Raw genomic sequence first — 6,000 nt, forward strand, 5'->3', positions numbered from 1 at the left:
GAATGAGCGTGAGACGCTGAGTGAGGAGACGGATAGACGTGAGGATGAGAGAAACTGGGTGAATGAGAGACTTCAAGAGACTGGTTTTAAACAAGAGTGCAGCACAGTCAGTGTTATGGAAGGAGATGGAGACCTGGAAAAAACAGGCACTCTGGAAGAGAAAGAAAGAAAGAAATGGGAGACAGAAAGAGAGAGCAATGGAGGACTCATAAAAGAAAATGAGGAAGGAGAAACTCTGACAGAAGTGCTGGAAACTGACGGAACAACTCAATCAGACAGAGGAAAAGGAAAGGACAAAGTGGTTCCAACAAAGGTAACAACTGGTGGTGTAAATGAGGGAACAGTAGGAGAAAAGGTTGCTGACAAAAGCAATAGGCAGGGGGAGAGAGACAGAAATAAAGACACCGCCGGAGAAGAGAATTCAAAGGGATATCAAGAGAATAATCTGGAGCATGGAAAAGAAAGAAAGACTTTCACTAATGTAAATAAAACTGAAGAAAGTGGTCATCACGTGTGGCAAGATAAAACAGAGGAAACAGAGACCCAAACTGAAGCCAGTGATAGGATAAAGATGTCAGAGAACCATGATGAGAATACAAATCAGGAGCAAGAGCAGAGCAGGGAGGAGAAGAAAAAGGAAATGGAAAAGAGAGTAAAAGTAGAGAAAAATAATGAGGAACGAAAACAGACCGAAAGCATCAGGCGCACTGAAAAAGAAAAGACTATAAAAGAGGGGGGCGAGGGCAGAGAGACGGGAAAGGAGATCAAAACAGAAGACGAAGAGACAGAGAGCGGAGAGGGAGACGTTGATAGAGAATTACCATCCAGCAAAGCAACTAAAAGGACAGACTTTGTTTCAATCAGCCCAACTCCTCACTCTACAATTAACATAGCTCTAGGGCTAGACTCTGTGGACTCGAATGAAGCTACGTCATCTATTCCATCTCCCCCAATGCCCAGCTCCACCTTGCATTATATCACAGATGTCAGTCACGAGATAACAACCCAAAACACAAGCCTTGTAGCAGCTGGGATTTCTAAGCCTCCAAAACCTGATGCAAAGACTCACACAGAAACTACAATGAGCACAGTGAGTGGACAACACATAACCAATCAAACTACTACATCCAGGCCAGGCCTCCAGAGTCACATTAGTTCAACTACGACAACAACAGTCACCACAGCTCATCATCGGGATTCAACTGTAGGAGCTATAGATGACAGCCGCTGGACAGCTAAAAAGAACATCAGCTCAAATACTAAGATTGGAGCAAAACCTCTGCCAGGCCAAGGACCAAAGCCTGGCAAAAGACCAAAATACAACCAAAAGAAGCATCCTTTTCATCACAAACCCAGAATCGACCAAAGACCTAAACCTCAACCTGGCAAAGACCCAAAAGGAGTCGAAACTTCAAAACATAAGCAAAGAATTACCCCTCATATTTTACCCACTGATCAAAATTTGAATAACAATTCTATACCTAAATATGGCCAAAATTATACATCTGATCAAAACAAGTTACCTACTCAAAAGTCAAAACCTAATGAAAAGACTGTGACTCCTATTTGGACACCTCCACCACATCACAGACCTCAGAATGCAAACACGGCCAGATCTGATGAATATCCTGATCAAGTTACTGCTACTAATCAAACCGAGATTGAACCAAAATCCGAGAAGGAAATAGTCCAAAATCCAAAAACTGAGAAGCCAGACCAAAATCAAAAAGTAGAAAAATGGTCAAAAGGTGGAGAAAAAACAAAAACTGACCAAAAACCTGGCTACAGAGGGACATCTGATGAAAATCCATCGCAAGTGTCTTATTTTAATCAAGATTCAACACCGCGAAAGAAGACCAGACCTGATCTAACGAAAACAGCCCCCAACCAAAAGCCTAAAATCACCCAGGTCATCCCTACAAAACCAAAACCTGTCCAAGAGCCTGAATCAAAAGAAAGTCCAACAGCTAGCTATGCAGAAAAAGCTAAACAAAATGAGACATCTGATGAAAATCCCTCGCATGTGTCTAATTCTAATCAGGATTCAACACCGCGAAGGAAGACCACACCTGATCTACTGAAAACACCCCGCAACCAAAAGCCTAAAACTAGACAGAACATCCCTACAAAACCCAAACCTGTCCAAGAGCCTGAATCAAAAGTAAGTCCAACAGCTAGCTATGCAGAAAAAGCTAAACAAAATGAGACATCTGATGAAAATCCATCGCAAGTGCCTAATTCTAATCAAGATCCCATATCTGGAAAGAAGACTATACCAGATCTACCAAAAACACCCCCCAACCAAAAGCCTAAAATCACCCAGATCATCCCTACAAAACCGAAACCTGTCCAAGAGTCTGAATCAAAAGAAAGTCCAACAGCTAGCTATGCAGAAAAACCTAAACAAAAGGAAACATCTGATGAAAATCCCTCACAAGTGTCTAATTCTAATCAAGACTCAACACCGCGAAGGAAGACCATACCTGATCTAACGAAAACACTCCCTAAGGAAAAGCCTAAAATCAGACAGAACATCCCTACAAAACCCAAACCTGTCCAAGAGTCTGAATCAAAAGAAAGTCCAACAGCTAGCTATGCAGAAAAAGCTAAACAAAATGAGACATCTGATGAAAATCCAGCACAAGTGCCTTATTCTAATCAAGATCCCATATCTGGAAAGAAGACTATACCAGATCTACCAAAAACACCCCCCAACCAAAAGCCTAAAATCACCCAGATCATCCCTACAAAACCCAAACCTGTCCAAGAGCCTGAATCAAAAGAAAGTCCAACAGCTAGCTATGCAGAAAAAGCTAAACAAAATGAGACATCTGATGAAAATCCCTCGCATGTGTCTAATTCTAATCAGGATTCAACACCGCGAAGGAAGACCACACCTGATCTACTGAAAACACCCCCCAACCAAAAGCCTAAAACTAGACAGAACATCCCTACAAAACCCAAACCTGTCCAAGAGCCTGAATCAAAAGTAAGTCCAACAGCTAGCTATGCAGAAAAAGCTAAACAAAATGAGACATCTGATGAAAATCCATCGCAAGTGCCTTATTCTAATCAAGATCCCATATCTGGAAAGAAGACTATACCTGATCTACCAAAAACACCACCCAACCAAAAGCCTAAAATCACCCAGATCATCCCTACAAAACCCAAACCTGTCCAAGAGTCTGAATCAAAAGAAAGTCCAACAGCTAGCTATGCAGAAAAACCTAAACAAAATGAGACATCTGATGAAAATCCAGCACAAGTGCCTTATTCTAATCAAGATCCCATATCTGGAAAGAAGACTATACCAGATCTACCAAAAACACCCCCCAACCAAAAGCCTAAAATCACCCAGATCATCCCTACAAAACCCAAACCTGTCCAAGAGCCTGAATCAAAAGAAAGTCCAACAGCTAGCTATGCAGAAAAAGCTAAACAAAATGAGACATCTGATGAAAATCCCTCGCATGTGTCTAATTCTAATCAGGATTCAACACCGCGAAGGAAGACCACACCTGATCTACTGAAAACACCCCCCAACCAAAAGCCTAAAACTAGACAGAACATCCCTACAAAACCCAAACCTGTCCAAGAGCCTGAATCAAAAGTAAGTCCAACAGCTAGCTATGCAGAAAAAGCTAAACAAAATGAGACATCTGATGAAAATCCATCGCAAGTGCCTTATTCTAATCAAGATCCCATATCTGGAAAGAAGACTATACCTGATCTACCAAAAACACCACCCAACCAAAAGCCTAAAATCACCCAGATCATCCCTACAAAACCCAAACCTGTCCAAGAGTCTGAATCAAAAGAAAGTCCAACAGCTAGCTACACAGAAAAAGCTAAACAAAATGAGACATCTGATGAAAATCCAGCACAAGTGCCTTATTCTAATCAAGATCCCATATCTGGAAAGAAGACTATACCAGATCTACCAAAAACACCCCCCAACCAAAAGCCTAAAATCACCCAGATCATCCCTACAAAACCCAAACCTGTCCAAGAGCCTGAATCAAAAGAAAGTCCAACAGCTAGCTATGCAGAAAAAGCTAAACAAAATGAGACATCTGATGAAAATCCCTCGCATGTGTCTAATTCTAATCAAGATTCAACACCGCGAAGGAAGACCACACCTGATCTACTGAAAACACCCCCCAACCAAAAGCCTAAAACTAGACAGAACATCCCTACAAAACCCAAACCTGTCCAAGAGCCTGAATCAAAAGTAAGTCCAACAGCTAGCTATGCAGAAAAAGCTAAACAAAATGAGACATCTGATGAAAATCCATCGCAAGTGCCTTATTCTAATCAAGATCCCATATCTGGAAAGAAGACTATACCTGATCTACCAAAAACACCCCCCAACCAAAAGCCTAAAATCACCCAGATCATCCCTACAAAACCCAAACCTGTCCAAGAGTCTGAATCAAAAGAAAGTCCAACAGCTAGCTACACAGAAAAAGCTAAACAAAATGAGACATCTGATGAAAATCCCTCGCATGTGTCTAATTCTAATCAGGATTCAACACCGCGAAAGAAGACTACACCTGATCTACTGAAAACACCCCCCAACCAAAAGCCTAAAACCAGACACAACATTCCTACAAAACCAAAACCTGTCCAAGAGCCTGAATCAAAAGAAAGTCCAACAGCTAGCTATGCAGAAAAACCTAAACAAAAGGAGACATCTGATGAAAATCCATCGCAAGTGTCTAATTCTAATCAAGATTCAACACCGCGAAAGAAGACCATACCTGATCTAACGAAAACACTCCCTAAGGAAAAGCCTAAAATCACCCAGATCATCCCTACAAAACCCAAACCTGTCCAAGAGCCTGAATCAAAAGAAAGTCCAACAGCTAGCTACACAGACAAAGCTAAACAAAATAAGACATCTGATGAAAATCCAACGCAAGTGCCTTATTCTAATCAAGATCCCATATCTGGAAAGAAGACTATACCAGATCTACCAAAAACACCCCCCAACCAAAAGCCTAAAACCAGACAGAACAGCCCTACAAAACCCAAACCTGTCCAAGAGCCTGAATCAAAAGAAAGTCCAACAACTAGCTACACAGAAAAACCTAAACAAAAGGAAACATCTGATGAAAATCCCTCACAAGTGTCTAATTCTAATCAAGATTCAACACCGCGAAAGAAGACCATGCCTGATCTAATGAAAACACTCCCTAACGAAAAGCCTAAAATCAGACAGAACATCCCTACAAAACCCAAACCTTTCCAAGAGCCTGAATCAAAAGAAAGTTCAACAGCTAGTTATGCAGAAAAAGCTAAACAAAATGAGACATCTGATGAAAATCCATCGCAAGTGCCTTATTCTAATCAAGATCCAACATCTGGAAAGAAGACCATACCGGTTCTAACGAAAACACCCCCCAACCAAAAGCCTAAAACCAGACAGAACATCCCTACAAAACCAAAACCTGTCCAAGAGCCTGAATCAAAAGAAAGTCCAACAACTAGCTACACAGAAAAAGCTAAACAAAAGGAAACATCTGATGAAAATCCCTCACAAGTGTCTAATTCTAATCAAGATTCAACACCGCGAAAGAAGACCATACTGGATCTAATGAAAACAGCCCCCAACCAAAAGCCTAAAATCACCCAGATCATCCCTACAAAACCCAAACCTGTCCAAGAACCTGAATCAAAAGAAAGTCCAACAGCTAGCTACACAGAAAAACCTAAACAAAAGCAGACGTCTGATGAAAATCCCTCACTCATCTCCAATTCTAATCAAGATTTAATACCTGGAAAGAAGACCACACCTGATCTACTGAAAACACCCCCTAACCAAAAACCTAAAACCAGACAGATCATCCCTACAAAACCCAAACCTGTCCAAGAGCCTGAATCAAAAGTAAGTCCAACAGCTAGCTACACAGAAAAACCTAAACAAAATGAGACATTTGATGAAAATCCATCGCAAGTGTCTAATTCTAATCAAGATCCATCATCTGGAAAGAAGACTAT

The sequence above is a fragment of the Pelmatolapia mariae genome, linkage group LG7, assembly GCF_036321145.2.
Source record: "Pelmatolapia mariae isolate MD_Pm_ZW linkage group LG7, Pm_UMD_F_2, whole genome shotgun sequence".
NCBI lineage: Eukaryota > Metazoa > Chordata > Actinopteri > Cichliformes > Cichlidae > Pelmatolapia > Pelmatolapia mariae.